The 22,213-nt window shown below is 44.9% G+C and overlaps 1 protein-coding gene across 1 annotated transcript in view; it reads right to left on the bottom strand.

Moving 5' to 3' along the window:
* LOC135820067 (uncharacterized) overlaps positions 1-22,213 on the bottom strand; it is a 28,156-nt gene that overhangs the window by 4,801 nt on the left and 1,142 nt on the right. The gene's annotated exons all lie outside the window — the stretch shown is intronic.

Raw genomic sequence — 22,213 nt, 5'->3', positions numbered from 1 at the left:
ACATGTAAGTGTACAGAGTGTACATGATTGTACGTGTATGTACATGTAATTGTATATTTCACATGCTTTTGCTTTAGTTAAATAATCTTACAATGAATATTGATTTTCTGCTTGTCTGTGGTGTGACCTTTCAACCGTTTGTTTACTGCTGTATGATCATCTCACTCTTCTCATCTTCTAATCGGATCTGTTCCTATCTTGTCGTCAATATGGATGTTCTTGATGGCAACTACAGAGCGTAAGTTTATAATCATCACAAGGTCTTTACCAGAAACCAAAATTAATCCCTTCTCGGTTCTTTTTATTAGAGTCCGTGACGGCTGGGGTGTCCGTGGTGTGCTTGAGCAGCGCTTTTTCACACACAATCTTTCCTCGAAGAGAATTGGTCAGCACACATGCTCATTCCCTGGGCACTGCAAATTCACAACTCATTTCAGTTACCGGAATCATTTTCAACGTTTCGGCAAATTGCCATCATCACCCCCCGCCGAAACGTTGAAAATGATTCTGTGAAATGAAATGAGTTGTGAATTTGCAGTGCCTGGGGAATGAGCATGTGTGCTCACCAATTCTCTTCGAGTTATGAAGCTGCAGGATGCCTCACCGCTACTTCGTACAATCTTTCCTGTGTTGTCAATTTAGTGATTGATGGTTTCTTTTGCACTTTACCTGGAAAGCAGCGGCACTCCTTAGGCGGCTGGCCAAAATCTTGATGAATGCGGGTTTAGGCATTGCGGATGTTGCGTGTGGTAGAAATAGCCGTTATTGGCTCTTTATGCTCCACCCGTTTAGAGCCCCACAGGAAAATCCAGTAACATAGCCAGTGACCAGGAATGGCTAAGTAATGAGCAAAGTAGGTCACTGCAAAGTGAGGGATAAGTTTAGCCTGTGTTTGGTTTGTGCAGACTCACTCCGGACCACCAAGATTATCAAGGCAGTGCAGAAAGACATGTGTTTTCCAATTCTCTTATGGCTGTTGGAAAATGCACCTTTTGTAGTCAGACTTTTGCTCCAAATACTGTCATTCACTCCTGACTATGGGGCTCTTCCTCTGCTCCCCAACCCCCACCCACCGAGCAACAGTTCTTGATGTTACAAGGAAGGAGAGTTCAAGAAGAAGATTTTGCAAGAACGATAATACATATAGTACAAACGTTCACAGGCAATCCATGCACAGCAGCGCACACAGAGGCGAACCCTGGTAGCATACATGTAGCAGGATAGTTACTTCTGTACATTACCTGGATAGCTCTCTTACTCCTTGGGCGCCGGGCTATAATCTTTATGAATGCGGATTCAGGCATTGTGGATGTTGCGTGCGGTAGATATAGCAGTTATTACCTCTTTGTACTCCACCCGTTTAGTGCAGCAGGGGACAATACAGTAACATAGCTAGTGGCTGGCAATGGCTATGGAATCAGAAATTAGGCCACTGCAAAGTGACGGATAGCTTTGGCCTGGGCCTGCTTTGTGCGGCCGTGCTCCGGACCACCATGATTGTCATGGCTGTGCAGAAAGACACATGCTTTTCCAACTCTCTAATGGCTGTTGGAAATCACAACTCTTTTAGTCACAGTTTTATTTGAAATCCTAGTATTCACTCCCGACGATAGCGCTCTCCCTCTGCTTCCCAACCCTTACATACAGGGGAACTATTCTTTGATCAGTAATCTTCCAGTGTATATTGATTCCCTACTTGTCTGTGGTGTGACCTTTTCAACCGTTTGTTTACTGCTGTATGGTCAACTCACTCTTCTCATCTTCTGTGACGGATCTGTTCGTTTCTTGTCGTCAATATGGATGTTCTTGACGGAAACGGCAGAGGGTAAGTTTATTATCATCAAAAGGTCTTTAAAACTCGGATGTTGAGCCATAAATAAATGTGGAAGAGAAAAAAGACATGTGGATACGAGTTAAGAGTGCATGAGGAGTACTGTAGGAGTTTGGCTTTCGGCTTGTACAATTCGTTCTCGCAAAGCTTCCCTTTCTTTACTTATCTTTGATATTTATGACCCACCCAAGTTGGGTGGTGTGCTGCTTTGCTGCTTCGAATTGTAGTTAGACCGCTTTGTCAAATATCGTACTGGTCTCGTCATCGTCCAGTAACAATCGACATTCTTTGTTCCGTTGGGACTGTAGCTTTTGCTCGTTTTCGTTGCGCTTGCCTTCCCCTCTTTGGTCTTTCCATAACCTTGAACCTTCCAAGTTGGAAGGCTGTCGGTTAGCGCTACGGAGATGTGTTGAAGCTAGGTGTCAGGACGTCGAATGTTTCAGTACTCTGTCAGTTTTGTGCCTAGTTATTGCACTTTCTGACTGTATATAGTATCATGTTACAGTGATGGAGAGTTACTCTTAACTCGTATCCATATGTCTTTTTTCTCTTCCACAAAAGGTCTTTAGCACAAACTAATATTGATTCCTTCTTGGTTGTTTCTAATAGGCCGCCGAAGTGTGATGTCACTACTTCTTGACAACCCCTAGTTACTTTGCCACGCGGTGACAAACAAAAGCCGCGCCACCTGCGCTTGTCGTGTTTCCAGTGGCAGCAACATGCAGTGAACACAGCTACAGCATTATTTTGATATAGGAGCACGCGTGGGCAAGATTATGTATTTGGAATAAACTTCTAATTGTCGCCGAGTTTGTGGTTTTTGCTTTGCAAAGAAGGAGAAACTGTAGGTGATTTTTGCTTAGCCACTGCTGTGCCTGTACTGTCATTCAGCTTTACATGTTGTCGCCGGCCAAGAAGCAATGATGGGTGTCCCTTCAGACTGCTATTTCTATCGCGCGATCGCTGATTTTTCTTTCTTGTTTCTCTGCAACAATGAATTCCATACTAGATTTTTTCCAGTCGGGATACCCTTTTTTCAGCATCACTTTTCAACGAGGACGAAGCAAAGTCGGCCGAACGAAGCCCAGAGGAAGAAAATCACCCTCTCCACTTCACCATCACGATACTGACATAGATACGAGACGAAACAACTAAAAAATCCACAAGAAAACTGATCGGTCTGATTGGTCCGAGAATTTCTATCAAGATCAAAAATGTACATGTACGAGGAGCACTCAAAATAAGATACAGCCGTACCTTTATCACTCTCTACTCCTTTTTCAAGACACAAGTCGACTATCCTCTTTCAAACCAGGAACCAGACATACTAGTGGTCCTTTTCAGCTGCTCCACGAGCGCAGGAAATGTTCACCAAGGGGCGCAGAGTAGCATCCATTCCAGAAAAAGAGTTAAAATACGAGTGAGACTGCATGCCTGAGTACATGAGTACATGCATGAGTATATGCAGAAAATAGTCAATTTCAGCGTTTTTGCTCCAAGCAGCAACTTGCTTCGACTAGCTACAAAGATTACACCAAAGGATCAGACAACAACCGTTTTCTTCATTTTTTTGACAGGTGGCTTCCTTGTGCTTTGCCCAGCACGCCAAAAATCACACCTCGGAGGAGTACAAAAATTTCAACTCCCAGATGTCCTCGATTGCTGGCCATGGACATTACAGTAGCATAGCCAGTGGCTGGCAATGGCCAAGTTATCAGGAAAGAAGTCTAATAGAAAGTGAGGGATAACTTTGGCCTGCGTCTGCTTTGTGCAGACTCACTCCGGAACACCATGATTGTCATGGCTACCCACAACGACACATGCTTTCTAACACTATTATGGCTGTTGGAAAACGCAACTTTTGCAGTCAGAGTTTTGTTCGAAATCCTAGCATTCACTCCTGACGATAGAACTCTTCCGCTGGTCCCCAACCCTCACATACAGAGGAACAGTTCTTCTTCTAGTCAACAATCTTACAGTGTATATAAATTTTCTGCTTGTCTGTGGTGTGACCTTTTCAACCGTTTGTTTACTGCTGTATGATCAACTCACTCTTCTCATCACCTATGTCGGATCTGTTCCTATCTTGTCGTCAATATGGATGTTCTTGATGGCAACTGCAGTTGGTAAGTTTATAATCATCACAAGGTCTTTACCAGAAACCAAAATTAATCCCTTCTCGGTTCTTTCTATTAGAGTCCGTGGCGGCTGGGGTGTCCGTGGTGTGCTTGAGCAGCGCTTTTTCACACACAATCTTTCTTCGAAGAGAATTGGTGAGCACACATGCTCATTCCCTGGGCACTGCAAATTCACAACTCATTTCAGTTACCGGAATCATTTTCAACGTTTCGGCAAATTGCCATCATCACCCCCCGCCGAAACGTTGAAAATGATTCTGTGAAATGAAATGAGTTGTGAATTTGCAGTGCCTGGGGAATGAGCATGTGTGCTCACCAATTCTCTTCGAGTTATGAAGCTGCAGGATGCCTCACCGCTACTTCGTACAATCTTTCCTGTCTTGTCAATTTAGTGATAGGTTGCATACCGTCCTACCGGTAGGACCCAAGAAATCGAGCTGCAAAAGTGCTTTTGGTTGAGAAATTTCTTGAAACAATTGTTGAGATGAGGTCTTTGTCAGGCAAAGTAATGACGCAAAATGCAAGGCTATGTCCAGTGCATTGCGTATGCGCAATTTTATCGATTGTGAAAATGGCCGCACATGATCCTGTCGGTGCGCTAATAACTCTGTCCAAAGTGAATTTTGACCATGGCACATCAATTGTGGTGAGGTCCTTATGTTTTTATTAGCTTGCCAAGGCAGTGGAATGCATAATACCATACTCCGTTTCCATGGTTACCATGGGTTGTTACCATGGAATTTTGTAACGGAATCTCAGCCATTCCGTTCCCCGGGACGCAGGACACAAAGGACAACACTGGTTTGTTACATTATTTATATTTGGACATTACGGAAATGGAGACAACACTCAAAGGGACGAACAAGAAGACTGACAAAAGGACTCTCGACTACAAAATCGCGCATGCTCATATCACACATGCACGCGACTAGACGAGACAGTTTGGGGAATGCCATCACACAGGAAAACAACACATCATTTTACAACACCTGCCCCCTTGATGACATTCCATAAAATAATAAACCGACACCACGTTCCACATGCACAACAGCAAAAGGAACCACAGCAAAACAGAAAAACCAAAACCAACCAAAAGCTAACATCGTAGCACAACAAAACTGGGCCAGGACACAGGGCCAAACCAAAAAACACAAGAGCCGACGCTCTAAACTCAGGCACACAAGGATAACCGAAACACGAGAGCCAAAGCTCCAACAAATAACAATATGCGCGCAGCAGCGCAAAATAAATCTATAACGCAAATTAATGCAGAACAACAGAACGACGAGAAGAGCAACATACCGACAACCAAACTCAACAACACAGCAACGAACTGAACAGCGAGAGAAACATGATCAGACAATTAAGCGAGCAAGACAACAACAAGACGAACAACAAAGGACGACACACAGTCGGTGAAGCCAGACTCATCCACTGGCCTCTGGCGAGCCACGGCCACACGCTCCATGCGGTACCTGCCATCCCAGGCTCCAGTCCCCAGCTTCTGCCGGTCCACCACCTTCTCTGCCTCCTCTCCGCGTCGTTTTCCGCTTCCACCAGCTCCTCATCTCTCCTGATCACCTCTATCCCCACGCTTACTATTATTTGTTGACGACGACGAACAGACTCCTGACAAACTTACTCATCCTCTGCGTCCCGGGTTTCGGCACCACGTTGTAACGGAATCTCAGCCATTCCGTTCCCCGGGACGCAGGACACAAAGGACAAGACTGGTTTGTTACATTATTTATATTTGGACATTACGGAAATGGAGACAACACTCAAAGGGACGAACAAGAAGACTGACAAAAAGACTCTCGACTACAAAATCGCGCATGCTCATATCACACATGCACGCGACTAGACGAAACAGTTTGGGGAATGCCATCACACAGGAAAACAACACATCATTTTACAACAATTTCGTAGTATACTTTGTGCGATCACGTCTTAAATTTGTGGACTCCTTCATTAGCCCCTTAGCAACAATTTAGGGTCAAGTTTTAGGTCAATGTTAGAACAGAGGCCATCCAGCATGTCTGTGTATGATGGTCCTACCGGTAGGACCGAGGTCTATGCAAGCTATCATTAGTGATTGATGGTTTCTTTTGCACCTTACCTGGAAAGCAGCGGCACTCCTTAGGCGGCTGGCCAAAATCTTGATGAATGCGGGTTTAGGCATTGCAGATGTTGCGTGCGGCAGAAATAGCCGTTATTGGCTCTTTATGCTCCACCCGTTTAGAGCCCCACAGGAAAATCCAGTAACATAGCCAGTGACCAGGAATGGCTAAGTAATGAGGAAAATAGGTCACTGCAAAGTGAGGCATAGCTTTAGCCTGTGTTTGCTTTGTGCAGACTCACTCCGGACCACTAAGATTATCAAGGCAGTGCAGAAAGACATGTGTTTTCCAATTCTCTTATGGCTGTTGGAAAATGTACCTTTTGTAGTCAGACTTTTGCTCCAAATACTATCATTCACTCCTGACGATGGGGCTCTTCCGCTGCTCCCCAACCCCTACACACCGAGCAACAGTTCTTGATGTTACAAGGAAGGAGAGTTCAAGAAGATGATTTTGCAAGAACGATAATACATATAGTACAAACGTTCACATTTAATCCATGCACAGCAGCGCACGCAGAGGCGAACCCAGGTAGCATACATGTAGCAGGATAGTTACTTCTGTACATTACCTGGATAGCTCTGTTACTCCTTGGGCGCCTGGCTATAATCTTTATGAATGCGGATTCAGGCATAGTGGAAGTTGCGTGTTGTAGAAATAGCAGTTATTACCTCTTTGTACTCTACCCGTTTAGTGCAGCAGAGGACAATACAGTAACATAGCCAGTGGCTGGCAATGGCTAAAGAATCAGAAAATAGGCCACTGCAAAGTGACGGATATCTTTGGCCTGGGCCTGCTTTGTGCGGACTTGCTCCGGACGACCATGAGTGTCATGGCTGTGCAGAAAGACACGTGCTTTCCAACTCTCTTATGGCTGTTGGAAATCACAACTCTTTTAGTCACAGTTTTCTTTGAAATCCTAGCATTCACTCCCGACGATAGCGCTCTTCCGCTGCTCCCCAACCCTCACATACAGGGGAACTGTTCTTTGATCAATACTCTTCCACTGTATATTGATTCTCTACTTGTCTGTGGTATGACCTTTTCAACCGTTTGTTTACTGCTGTATGATCAACTCACTCTTCTCATCTTCTGTGACGGATCTGTTCGTTTCTTGTCGTCAATATGGATGTTCTTGACGGAAACGGCAGAGGGTAAGTTTATTATCATCAAAAGGTCTTAAGCACAAACTAATATTGATTCCTTCTTGCTTGTGTCTAATAGGCCGCCGAAGTCTGATGTCACTGCTTCTTGACAACCCCTAGTTACTTGGCCACACGGTGACAAACAAAAGCCGCGCCACCTGCGCTTGTCGTGTTTCCAGTGGCAGCAACGTGCAGTGAACACAGCTACAGCATTATTTTGATATAGGAGCACGCGTGGGCAAGATTATGTATTTGGAATAAACTTCTAATTGTCGCCGAGTTTGTGGTTTTTGCTTTGCAAAGAAGGAGAAACTGTAGGTGATTTTTGCTTAGCCACTGCTGTGCCTGTACTGTCATTCAGCTTTACATGTTGTCGCCGGCCAAGAAGCAATGATGGGTGTCTCTTCAGACTGCTATTTCTATCGCGCGATCGGTGATTTTTCTTTCTTGTTTCTCTGCAACAATGAATTCCATACTAGATTTTTTCCAGTCGGGATACCCTTTTTTTCAGCATCACCTTTCAACGAGGACGAAGCAAAGTCGGCCGAACGAAGCCCAGAGGAAGAAAATCACCCTCTCCACTTCACCATCACGGTACTGACATAGATACGAGACGAAACAACTAAAAAATCCACAAGAAAACTGATCGGTCATCATGACTTTGGTCTGAGAATTTCTATCACGATCGAAAATGTACGAGGGGCACTCAAAATATGATCCAGCCGTACCTTTATCACTCTCTACTCCATTTTCAAGACACAAAAGTCGACTATCCACTTTCAAACGAGGAACCAGACATACCAGTGGTCCTTTTCAGCTGCTCCACGAGCGCAGGAAATGTTCACCAAGGGGCGCAGAGCAGCATCCATTCCAGCAAAAGAGTTAAAATACAAGTGAGACTGCATGCCTGAGTACATGAGTACATGCATGAGTACATGCAGAAAATAGTCAATTTCAGCGTTTCTGCTCCAAACAGCAACTTGTTTCGACTAGCTACAAAGATTACACCAAAGGATCAACAACAACCGTTTTCTTCTTTTTTTTTGACAGGTGGCTTCCTTGTGCTTTGCCCAGCACGCCAAAAATCACACCTGGGAGGAGTACAAAAATTACAACTCCCAGATGTCCTCGATTGCTGGCCATGGACATTACAGTAGCATAGCCAGTGGCTGGCAATGGCCAAGTTATCAGGAAAGAAGTCTAATGGAAAGTGAGGGGTAACTTTGGCCTGCGTCTGCTTTGTGCAGACTCACTCCGGAACACCATGATTGTCATGGCTACCCACAACGACACATGCTTTCTAACACTATTATGGCTGTTGGAAAACTCAACTTTTGCAGTCAGAGTTTTGTGCGAAATCCTAGCATTCACTCCTGACGATAGAACTCTTCCGCTGGTCCCCAACCCTCACATACAGAGGAACAGTTCTTCTTCTAGTCAATAATCTTACAGTGTATATAAATTTTCTGCTTGTCTGTGCTGTGACCTTTTCAACCGTTTGTTTACTTCTGTATGATCAACTCACTCTTCACATCACCTATGTCGGATCTGTTCCTATCTTGTCGTCAATATGGATGTTCTTGCCGGCAAATGCAGAGAGTAAGTTTATGATCATCAAAAGGTGTTTACCACAAAACAATATTGATCCCTTCTCGGTGCAGTCTAATAAAGTCCGTGCAACTTTTGTGGTCAGAGTTTTATTTGAAATTCTATCATTCTCTCCTGCCAATAGTGCTGTTCCGCTGCTCCCCAACTTTCAAATACAGACGAACAGTTCTTTTAGTCAATAATCTTGTAGTGTATGCAGGCCCGTAGCAGCCCCATTTTGGTTGGTCCGGCAGGATCCGACCTCAAAGCTCCCTCCCCTCCCCCCCCCCCCCCCAAGCCCACACTCATACATATGCCAGTACATGTAAGTGTACAGAGTGTACATGATTGTACGTGTATGTACATGTAATTGTATATTTCACATGCTTTTGCTTTAGTTAAATAATCTTACAATGAATATTGATTTTCTGCTTGTCTGTGGTGTGACCTTTTCAACCGTTTGTTTACTGCTGTATGATCATCTCACTCTTCTCATCTTCTATGTCGGATCTGTTCCTATCTTGTCGTCAATATGGATGTTCTTGATGGCAACTGCAGTTCGTAAGTTTATAATCATCACAAGGTCTTTACCACAAACCAAAATTAATCCCTTCTCGGTTCTTTCTATTAGAGTCCGTGGCGGCTGGGGTGTCCGTGGTGTGCTTGAGCAGCGCTTTTTCACACAATATCTTTCCTCGAAGAGAATTGGTGAGCACACATGCTCATTCCCTGGGCACTGCAAATTCACAACTCATTTCAATTCACAGAATCATTTTCAACGTTTCGGCAAATTGCCATCATCACCCCCCGCCGAAACGTTGAAAATGATTCTGTGAAATGAAATGAGTTGTTCGTACAATCTTTCCTGTCTTGTCAATTTAGTGATTGCTGGTTTTTTTGCACCTTACCTGGAAAGCAGCGGCACTCCTTAGGCGGCTGGCCAAAATCTTGATGAATGCGGGTTTAGGCATTGCGGATGTTGCGTGCGGTAGAAATAACCGTTATTGGCTCTTTATGCTCCACCCGTTTAGAGCCCCACAGGAAAATCCAGTAACATAGCCACTGACCAGGAATGGCTAAGTAATGAGGAAAGTAGGTCACTGCAAAGCGAGGGATAACTTTAGCCTGTGTTTGCTTTGTGCAGACTCACTCCGGACCACTAAGATTATCAAGGCAGTGCAGAAAGACATGTGTTTTCCAATAGATGACTTGCACAAAGATTGTCTGGGTTCGAGACGGGGCAAGTGGACCTTCTGACTCTGCACTTCCCCACCTTTTGAGTTCGTGACTTTCGAAGTTTCGCTTTTTGCCTGACGAACACTGAGCTAGTTTTTTTGGCTAGAGAGTAGAGTTGTTTTGATTCGACTTGTATCGTCATGCCGAAGCGCTGCTGCGCTCCTGAATGAACTAGCAGACGAGAAATGGAACTGAGGCTCCCATTCCATACGTTCCTTTCCGAGCCGGCCGGGCGGGAGGCAGAAAAATGAGGGAATAACGTTATTATTTTAGTATCATTGGTGTAGGCTGCAACAAGCACGTCGTGGTCCTGAAGTGTGACTACTTTCCCGCAGTGGAAGCGAAGTGAAGCACAACGAAAGTTTGTGGACGTCTGAGAAAGAATTCGATTCCCTTTCAATCGGCTGCACTAGCTCCAGAGCGACCCTCTCCTGAGGACAGACTGCGGAGAGGCCAGGAAACTGCCGAGTGACGAGTGGAAGCCTAAACCATGAAAATGAAGGGTGGAAGGACTGAGTATGAGAGCCAGATGGCCTTTAGTAGTACTTCAAGTAGTATCTGAGTTGAAGGAGAGAACAAGTGTGCTGGAGAAACGCTGCGAACTCCTCAGGCCTGATGTGTACTAGCTACTGTTGAAGTCTCACTTGTTCCGATATGAACATTTCATCAGCCCTTACTCTGAGCAGCTGTACCTAGACTTGGATCTAGGCCAGAGACATAGCATTGTAAACCTTACTGAAGCCATATGTATCCGATGCCTGGCTCTAGTGAGAAAGCAGTTTGGCGCAGGCTCGCAAACTATGATTGAATCAGGGAGTGGTGAAAAGTCACATTATACCTCTTCATGATTAGCTGGTAATGACGACGATGCGGCTCCGGCTGGGTCTCATGGGAAAGTAACTTGCATACCTGTTTAGTTGCAACGAGGCAACGGTACCCCATGTACTAAAGACATGATTGAACTACATTTCATCTCCTCCTGGGAGAATGTGGAACAAATAATGCCAGAGTGTGTCTGATACACATCACAGTCTGCTGAGAATGTTCATTATTGTGGACGTAACATAACTGCGCTGTGAGGTACCTTCTGCGTTGGACCTACAGTTGAGCCACTACTCTTCTTACAAATTCTGTACAACGGTGAAAGGATTTGTTGGAGCATCATCAAACAGTGCATTCGCCTTCATCATACACTGGCTCCGTTGCCTACAGTAATTCACGTCTTGACGGGGCGCGCTGGGACGATACGGAAGGAGCGGCGGGAACCATTGGAGTGCTCATGATGCTGGTTAGCGGAGACGGATGTGAGTGTCAGGAACGGGAACGCAACCGCACTACTGTACAGATCAGGAAGCGATGGAAGAGTTCAACCTTCCATGCCGTGTACAGGGACACAAGCGTAAATATGGCTACATTTCGAATGTGAACTGGCGATGGCATTGTGTGGCGACGAACACAACTGCAACTGTTCAAATTTCAGCATTTCGAACATTATGCTTCCCACCGAATGGCTCACATGACGGAGTTGGACATTACCAGGCTAGGATTATCATTTGCTGTATTTATGGATAGTCCTTGAGTTTTCAGATGAAGTGCTTTATCTTTTACCTGTCGTTCCTTTAGTGTGGCACAATGTCCATGGCTGCTTCCTTGTCTTCATAACAGACTGGTATAATCAGCATGATTCTGCTTTATTAGAGAAGAAATAAAAATTTCCTTTCGGAAAGGAAGCCCAGAAACATCAACCCCCATGGGCTGTGCTGTATGACTCTCGTCCATCGACATTAACCGTCGCAATAACTGCTGCATGTATGTTGTGCTGTGCGAACCGTACAAGATTTTAACAGCTCACCCACGCCTTCCCAACAGGCTCCTATATCCCGTACCGATAGCGTTACATTGAATATGAACTAGGCTAGCACAGTTATCCTTCGTTCTTTTGATGGCGGCGGGTAGCATGGAACTTGACGTGTTCTTGGGATCCTCGTGCAACACTTGCTGTTCCCGGATGCCATATTATTGGGTGCATCGAGGTTGCTTCTATGCTCACTGTTGTTTAGTAAGACAAATTTTTTAATAACTATTTCACCGAAGAATATGGCAAGAGTATTTTGGGTTGGTTTGAACGCCTGGCTTCTCTTCACATAATATACAGTCATGTACTTCCACTAACCCTACAACTTAATTAAAGTACAAATGCACATGACTCATGAGCTTCTGAAGACAGTGACGGTACTGACCAAGTACATGTACATCATGTAGAGTCTACATGCCGTGCACCATTCATTCATGCTGACAAAAAAAGTACACTTCAGACGGTGTAGGGTGCCCGCAGTGTAGCCTGGCCTGGGTGCACAGGGTGCACTTGCCCCGTCTCACTCGCGGCTCGGATCTTTGTGCAAGTCATCTATTCTCTTATGGCTGTTGGAAAATGCACCTTTTGTAGTCAGACTTTTGCTCCAAATACTATCATTCACTCCTGGGAGATGGGGCTCTTCCGCTGCTCCCCAACCCCCACACACCGAGCAACAGTTCTTGATGTTACAAGGAAGGAGAGTTCAAGAAGAAGATTTTGCAAGAACGATAATACATATAGTACAAACGTTCACAGGCAATCCATGCACAGCAGCGCACGCAGAGGCGAACCCCGGTAGCATACATGTAGCAGGATAGTTACTTCTGTACATTACCTGGATAGCTCTGTTACTCCTTGGGCGCCTGGCTATAATCTTTATGAATGCGGATTCAGGCATTGTGGATGTTACGCACGGTAGAAATAGCAGTTATTACCTCTTTGTACTCCACCCGTTTAGTGCAGCAGAGGACAAGACAGTAACATAGCTAGTGGCTGGCAATGGCTAAGGAATCAAAAAAAAGGCCACTGCAAAGTGAGGGATATCTTTGGCCTGGGCCTGCTTTGTGCAGACGTGCTCCGGACCACCATGATTGTCATGGCTGTGCAGAAAGACACGTGCTTTCCAACTCTCTTATGGCTGTTGGAAATCACAACTCTTTTAGTCACAGTTTTCTTTGAAATCCTAGCATTCACTCCCGACGATAGCGCTCTTCCGCTGCTCCCCAACCCTCACATACAGGGGAACTGTTCTTTGATCAATACTCTTCCACTGTATATTGATTCTCTACTTGTCTGTGGTATGACCTTTTCAACCGTTTGTTTACTGCTGTATGATCAACTCACTCTTCTCATCTTCTGTGACGGATCTGTTCGTTTCTTGTCGTCAATATGGATGTTCTTGACGGAAACGGCAGAGGGTAAGTTTATTATCATCAAAAGGTCTTAAGCACAAACTAATATTGATTCCTTCTTGCTTGTGTCTAATAGGCCGCCGAAGTCTGATGTCACTGCTTCTTGACAACCCCTAGTTACTTGGCCACACGGTGACAAACAAAAGCCGCGCCACCTGCGCTTGTCGTGTTTCCAGTGGCAGCAACGTGCAGTGAACACAGCTACAGCCTTATTTTGATATAGGAGCGCGCGCGTAGGCAAGATTATGTATTTGGAATAAACTTCTAATTGTCGCCGAGTTTGTGGTTTTTGCTTTGCAGAGAAGGAGAAACTGTAGGTGATATTTGCCTAGCCACTGCTGTGCCTGTACTGTCATTCAACTTTACATGTTGTCGCCGGCCAAGAAGCAATGATGGGTGTCTCTTCAGACTGCTCTTTCTATCGTGCGATCGCTGATTTTTCTTTCTTGTTTCTCTGCAACAATAAATTCCATACTAGATTTTTTCCAGTCGGGATACCCTTTTTTTCAGCATCACTTTTCAACGAGGACGAAGCAAAGTCGGCCGAACGAAGCCCAGAGGAAGAAAATCACCCTCTCCACTTCACCATGACGATACTGACATAGATACGAGACGAAACAACTAAAAAATCCAGAAAGAAAACTGATCGGTCATCATCGCGCTGACTTTGGTCTGAGAATTTCTATCATGATCAAAAATGTAAGAGGAGCACTCAAAATAAGCTACAGCCGTACCTTTATCACTCTCTACTCCTTTTTCAAGACACAAAAGTCGACTCTCCACTTTCAAACCAGGAACCAGACATACCAGTGGTCCTTTTCAGCTGCTCCACGAGCGCAGGAAATGTTCACCAAGGGGCGCAGAGCAGCATCCATTCCAGAAAAAGAGCTAAAATACGAGTGAGACTACATGCCTGAGTACATGCAGAAAATAGTCATTTTCAGCGTTTCTGCTCCAAACAGCAACTTGCTTCGACTAGCTACAAAGATTACACCAAAGCATCAGACAACAACCGTTTTCTTCATTTTTTTGACAGGTGGCTTCCTTGTGCTTGGCCCAGCACGCCAAAAATCACACCTGGGAGGAGTACAAAAATTTCAACTCCCAGATGTCCTCGGTTGCCGGCCATGGACATTACAGTAGCATAGCCAGTGGCTGGCAATGGCCAAGTAATCAGGAAAGAAGTCTAATGGAAAGTGAGGGATAACTCTGGCCTGCTTCTGCTTTGTGCGGACTCACTCCGGAACACCATGATTGTCATGGCTACCCACAACAACACATGCTTTCTAACACTATTATGGCTGTTGGAAAACGCAACTTTTGCAGTCAGAGTTTTGTTCGAAATCCTAGCATTCACTCCTGACGATAGAACTCTTCCGCTGGTCCCCAACCCTCACATACAGAGGAACAGTTCTTCTTCTAGTCAATAATCTTACAGTGTATATAAATTTTCTGCTTGTCTGTGCTGTGACCTTTTCAACTGTTTGTTTACTTCTGTATGATCAACTCACTCTTCTCATCACCTATGACGGATCTGTTCCTATCTTGTCCTCAATATGGATGTTCTTGACGGAAACGGCAGAGAGTAAGTTTATGATCATCAAAAGGTCTTCACCACAAAGCAATATTGATCCCTTCTCGGTGCAGTCTAATAAACCTTTGTGGTCAGAGTTTTATTTGAAATTTTATCATTCTCTCCTGACAGTAGTGCTGTTCCGCTGCTCCCCAACTCTCAAATACAGAGGAACAGTTCTTTTAGTCAATAATCTTGTAGTGTATGCAGGCCGGTAGCAGCCCCATTTTGGTTGGTCCGGCAGGATCCGACCTCGAAGCTCCCTCCCTCCCCCCCCCCCCCCCAAGCCCACACTCATACATATGCCAGTACATGTACGTGTACAGAGTGTACATGATTGTACGTGTATGTACATGTAATTGTATATTTCACATGATTTTGCTTTAGTTAAATAATCTTACAATGAATATTGATTTTCTGCTTGTCTGTGGTGTGACCTTTTCAACCGTTTGTTTACTGCTGTATGATCATCTCACTCTTCTCATCTTCTATGTCGGATCTGTTCCTATCTTGTCGTCAATATGGATGTTCTTGATGGCAACTGCAGTCAGTAAGTTTGTAATCATCACAAGGTCTTTACCACAAACCAATATTAATCCCTTCTAGGTTCTTTCTATTAAAGTCTGTGGCGGCTGGGGTGTCCGTGGTGTGCTTGAGCAGCGCTTTTTCACACACAATCTTTCCTCGAAGAGAATTGGTGAGCACACATGCCCATTCCCTGGGCACTACAAATTCACAAGTCATTTCAATTCACAGAATCATTTTCAACGTTTCGGCAAATTGCCATCATCACCCCCCGCCGAAACGTTGAAAAAGATTCTGTGAAATAGCCGTTATTGGCTCTTTATGCAGCTCCACCTGTTTAGAGCCCCACAGGAATATCCAGTGACATAGCCAGTGGCCAGGAATGGCTAAGTAACGAGGAAAGTAGGTCACTGCAAAGTGAGGGATAACTTTAGCCTGTGTTTGCTTTGTGCAGACTCACTCCGGACCACCAAGATTATCAAGGCAGTGCAGAAAGACATGTGTTTTCCAATTCTCTTATGGCTGTTGGAAAATGCACCTTTTGTAGTCAGACTTTTGCTCCAAATACTATCATTCACTCCTGAGAGATGGGGCTCTTCCGCTGCTCCCCAACCCCCACCCACCGAGCAACAGTTCTTGATGTTACAAGGAAGGAGAGTTCAAGAAGAAGATTTTGCAAGAACGATAATACATATAGTACAAACGTTCACAGGCAATCCATGCACAGCAGCGCACGCAGAGGCGAACCCCGGTAGCATACATGTAGCGGGATAGTTACTTCTGGCACTCCTTGGGCACCTGGCTATAATCTTTATGAATGCGGATTCAGGCATAGTGGATGTTGCGTGCGGTAGAAATAGCAGTTATTACCTCTTTGTACTCTACCCGTTTAGTGCAGCAGAGGACAATACAGTAACATAGCCAGTGGCTGGCAATGGCTAAGGAATCAGAAAATAGGCCACTGCAAAGTGACGGATATCTTTGGCCTGGGTCTGCTTTGTGCGGACCTGCTCTGGACCACCATGATTGTCATGGCTGTGCAGAAGGACACGTGCTTTCCAACTCTCTTATGGCTGTTGGAAATCACAACTCTTTTAGTCACAGTTTTATTTGAAATCCTAGTATTCACTCCCGACGATAGCGCTCTCCCTCTGCTTCTCAACCCTCACATACAGGGGAACTGTTTTTTCATCAACAATCTTCCATTGTATATTGATTTTCTACTTGTCTGTGGTGTGACCATTCCAACCGTTTGTTTACTGCTGTATGATCATCTCACTCTTCTCATCTTCTATGTCGGATCTGTTCCTATCTTGTTGTCAATATGGATGTTCTTGATGGCAACTGCAGTGCGTAAGTTTGTGATCATCACGAGGTCTTTACCACAAACCAATATTAATCCCTTCTAGGTTCTTTCTATTAAAGTCTGTGGCGGCTGGGGTGTCCGTGGTGTGCTTGAGCAGCGCTTTTTCACGCACAATCCTTCCTCGAAGAGAATTGGTGAGCACACATGCCCATTCCCTGGGCACTACAAATTCACAAGTCATTTCAATTCACAGAATCATTTTCAACGTTTCGGCAAATTGCCATCATCACCCCCCGCCGAAACGTTGAAAAAGATTCTGTGAAATGAAAATAATGAGTTGTGAATTTGCAGTGCCCAGGGAATGAGCATGTGTGCTCACCAATTCTCATTAAGTTATGAAGCTGCAGGATGCCTCACCGCTACTTCGTACAATCTTTCCTGTGTTGTCAATTTAGTGATTGATGGTTTCTTTTGCACCTTACCTGGAAAGCTGTGGCACTCCTTAGGCGGCTGGCCAAAATCTTGATGAATGCGGGTTTAGGCATTGCGGATGTTGCGTGCGGTAGAAATGGCCGTTATTGGCTCTTTATGCTCCACCCGTTTAGAGCCCCACAGGAATATCCAGTAACATAGCCACTGACCAGGAATGGCTAAGTAATGAGGAAAGTAGGTCACTGCAAAGTGAGGGATAACTTTAGCCTGTGTTTGCTTTGTGCAGACTCACTCCGGACCACCAAGATTATCAAGGCAGTGCAGAAAGACATGTGTTTTCCAATTCTCTCATGGCTGTTCGAAAATGCACCTTTTGTAGTCAGACCTTTGCTCCGAATATTATCATTCACTCCTGACGATGTGGCTCTTCCGCTGCTCCCCAACCCCCACACACCGAGCAACAGTTCTTGATGTTACAAGGAAGGAGAGTTCAAGAAGAAGATTTTGCAAGAACGATAATACATATAGTACAAACGTTCACAGGCAATCCATGCACAGCAGCGCACGCAGAGGCGAACCCTGGTAGCATACATGTAGCAGGATAGTTACTTCTGTTACTCCTTGGGCGCCTGGCTATAATCTTTATGAATGCGGATTCAGGCATAGTGGATGTTGTGTGCGGTAGAAATAGCAGTTATTACCTCTTTGTACTCTACCCATTTAGTGCAGCAGAGGACAATACAGTAACATAGCCAGTGGCTGGCAATGGCTAAGGAATCAGAAAATAGGCCACTGCAAAGTAAGGGATATCTTCGGCCTGCACCTGCTTTGTGCGGACCTGCTCCGGACCACCATGATTGTCATGGCTGTGCAGAAAGACACGTGCTTTCCAACTCTCTTATGGCTGTTGGAAATCACAACTCTTTTAGTCACAGTTTTATTTGAAATCCTAGTATTCACTCCCGACGATAGCGCTCTCCCTCTGCTTCCCAACCCTCACATACAGGGGAACTGTTTTTTGATCAATAATCTTCCATTGTATATTGATTTTCTACTTGTCTGTGGTGTGACCTTTCCAACCGTTTGTTTACTGCTGTATGATCAACTCACTCTTCTCATCTTCTGTGACGGATCTGTTCGTTTCTTGTCGTCAATATGGATGTTCTTGACGGAAACGGCAGGGGGTAAGTTTATTATCATCAAAAGGTCTTTAGCACAAACTAATATTGATTCCTTCTTGGTTGTTTCTAATAGGCCGCCGAAGTCTGATGTCACTGCTTCTTGACAACCCCTAGTTACTTGGCCATGCGGTGACAAACGAAAGCCGCGCCACCTGCGCTTGTCGTGTTTCCAGTGGCAGCAACATGCAGTGAACACAGCTACAGCATTATTTTGATATAGGAGCGCGCGTGGGCAAGATTATGTATTTGGAATAAACTTCTAATTGTCTCCGAGTTTGTGGATTTTGCTTTGCAGAGAAGGAGAAACTGTAGGTGATTTTTGCTTAGCCACTGCTGTGCCTGTACTGTCATTCAGCTTTACATGTTGTCGCCGGCCAAGAAGCAATCATGGGTGTCTCTCAGACTGCTATTTCTATCGCAGCGATCGCTGATTTTTCTTTCTTGTTTCTCTTCAACAATGAATTCCATACTAGATTTTTTCCAGTCGAGATACCGGTAGGGTGTCATATGTCCTATACCGAAGGATAAAAAGGATCCGACTTCTTTGGGAAGGAAAAGGAAAGATGAAATACTGAAATTTCCCCATCTACTCCCATTCAAAGTCTTTCTCTCTGACTATCTACTCCCATACAAAGTCTTTCTCTCTGACGTCATAAATCCGGCCTAGTCTGGGCAAGTTATGACGTCATCATGATGTCACCAAATTTAGTGCAAGCTTCAAGCTGGTATAACTCGGGAACGACTGCTCCGATCAACCTGGGGCCTTCACCATTGGAGTCAGTGCATCTTTTCGCTACAGATTGTTAAGTTTCCATTTTTAGGGTGAACTTCCCCTTTTGAAGTAAAACAAAATTTGAACTCGCGATCTTGCACGAGCGTGCACCAGTCAAAGTGATGCTGTGACCGTTGGAAACACGACAGCCGCAGGTGACGCGACTTTTGTTTGTCATCATTTGGCCTTGTAACTACTGTAAAAGCCATTATTCTAACGCGGAGGCGCATATAACGATTTCCGAATATCGACTGGTTTACGTGTACCAAAGGTAACGATTCTCACTCCTTCTCAACGCTCAATAGGACAGTATATGTATCGATTTCTGTATAACGATTTCTATTTTAATGACAGATTTCGCCTTGTTAACTCGCTAGCACTTTGTTATATATATGGCTTTTACAGTAAGTGAAACTACGAGTTTTCAGTCAGAGTGACGTCGGCACTTCGACAGCCTATAGTGTACGTGGCAGCTGGGGTGCTCATGGTATCATTGAGTAGCACTTTTGCACACACTGTCTTTCCTGGCTGGTCAATTTAGTGATGGATGTTTTGTTGTGTAAATTACCTAGGAGGCTCTGTTACTCCTTGCGTGGCTGGCTACATCTTTATGGATGCAGTAGTTGCGCCTTTATGCTACATCCGTTTAGCGCACCAGAGGACAACACACAGTGGCGTCGGAAGGTATTTTAGTGTGGTACGATCAGCCATTGGAAGTAAAATTTACTCGTGGGGGAGGGGTTGCTGAGCCGACAGTTTTGGAAATTTAGAGCCCAGATTGTATTTTATTGATTTACGGGGTACCTTGGGCAAAAGGTAGTACGGTCAATATCGTATTAATTGTACCATGTCTGACGTCCCTGACACAGTAACATAGCCAGCGGCTGGTAATGGCAAATTATTCAGAAAATAGGCCACTGCTAAGTGAGGGTATCTTTGGCCTGCGCCTGCTTTTTGCATACCCACTCCTATCTTGTCGTCAATATGGATGTTCTTGATGGCAACTGCAGCTCGTAAGTTTATAATCATCAAACAGTCTTTAGCACAAATCAATATTGATCCCTTATCGGTTATTTCTATTAGAGTGCGTGGCGGCTGGGATGTCCATGGTGTGCTTGAGCAGCGCTTTTGCACACACAATCTTTCCTGTCTAGTCAATTTAGTGATGGATGGTTTCTTTTGTACGTTACCTGGAAAGCTCTGTTACTCCTTGGGTGCCTGGCTATAATCTTTATGAATGCGGATTCAGGCATTGTGGATGTTGCGTGCGGTAGAAATAGCAGTTATTACATCTTTGTACTCCACCCGTTTAGTGCAGCAGAGGAGAATACAGGAACATAGCCAGTGGCTGGCAATGGCTAAGGAATCAGAAAATAGGCCACTGCAAAGTTAGGGATATCTTTGGCCTGGGCCTGCTTTGTGCGGACTCGCTCCGGACCACCATGATTGTCATGGCTGTGCAGAAAGACACGTGCTTTCCAACTCTCTTATGGCTGTTGGAAATCACATCTCTTTTAGTCAGAGTTTTATTCGAAATCCTAGCATTCACTCCTGACGATAGCGCTCTTCCGCTGCTCCCTCTGTTACTCCTTGGGCGGCTGGCTATAATCTTTGTGAATGCGGATTCAGGCATTGCGGATGTTGCGTGCTGTAAAATTAACTATATAGCAGTTATCACCGCTTTGTACTCCACCCGTTTAGTGTACCGCAGGACAACACAGTAACATAACCAGTGACTGGCAATGGCAAAGTAATCAGAAAATAGGCCGCTGCAAAGTGAGGGATATCTTTGGCCTGCGCCTGCATTTGTGCCTACTCACTCCTGACCACCATGGCTACGCACAAAGACACATGCTCTCCAACACCATTATGGCGGTGGGAAAGCGCAGAAATTGTCATCATTCACTCCTGGTGATAGCGCTCTTCTGTTGCTCCCCAACCCTCCACACGCAGAGCAACAGTTTGTGAACTTGTAAAGAATTATAGAATTATTGTCCAAGAAGAATACGTTGCAAGAACGACAATACATGAAGGACCACCCACAATTAATTTGTTGTCTCGGGTCACTCGACCGGCCGTCGTTTTTCACCCGACCGTAAAACTTTTTTTGTATGCATGTACAGGGCAAGAAATAACGGTCGGACATCGGACATTTTCCGACCATTTTCGGTCGTTGTCGTGGCGAAATATCCGTGCAACGGAAAAAGTGTCCGATCGATCCGATACGAAAAAATAATCCTTGGGCATTTCAATGCACGTGGGTGCAGTCAAACTCGTCTCAGATCTGGAACTGGACTCGCATTTGGAGCGCGTTGTGGTGGACATTAAGTAGTAAGTAGTGCTCTTGGCGAGTTTGGGCTCATTTTATTTCTCTCATCAAGAGCTTTCCAAGGAGCCGAAGATCTTCAAAAGCAGTAAAGTAGAACCATAGTTATGTTGGATATTGAGTGGGCATTTTCACGGAAGAAATTCCGTGCTGTCCTTCATCGTTGAGTGAGAAATTCGAAAACGTCGGCATTCAAAGACATGTGGGATGTCCGGGCATGTCCGACCAATTGAAGAAGTGTCAGGACATTGCATCAGAACGACCATGATTTCTTATCGCTTGGCCTGCACGTACTATGTATACATGGCTGTGTACACAAGCGATTCAAATGATCCCACCGGTGCCCTGCGCACAAAAGCGGCAAGGAACAGGGATCTCAGGCATAGGCTGCACTCATTCTCATATTTCAATTTCGCTTCGATGCAGCATTGTTCAGATCAACAATGGACGAAATACCGTATTTCCACAAATAGTAGGCCGGTCTACTATTTTTTCAACCTCGTCCTAACCCGGCCTTATAATCGAGGACGGTCTTGTATTCGAGGACGGTCTTTTATTCTTTCAACCCAGTTTGACACCGGTCTTCTATTTTTCGCCACACAGTTTTACCCCCATTCTTCCATTTTCTTCTACACAGTTTGAGCACGGTCTTCTACTTTTACTCACAGTTTGAGCACAGTCTTCTATTTTTAACACAAGTTCGAGACTCATTTAGTAGACCGGGTCTTCTAATCGGAGACGGTCTTTTATTTTTTCAATCGCCCCCTGCCCCGG

Source organism: Sycon ciliatum, chromosome 6 (genome assembly GCF_964019385.1).
Source record: "Sycon ciliatum chromosome 6, ocSycCili1.1, whole genome shotgun sequence".
In the NCBI taxonomy this organism is placed as follows: domain Eukaryota; kingdom Metazoa; phylum Porifera; class Calcarea; order Leucosolenida; family Sycettidae; genus Sycon; species Sycon ciliatum.
The sequence above is the reverse complement of the archived record's forward strand: the minus strand, read 5'-3'. Positions and strand labels throughout refer to the sequence as shown.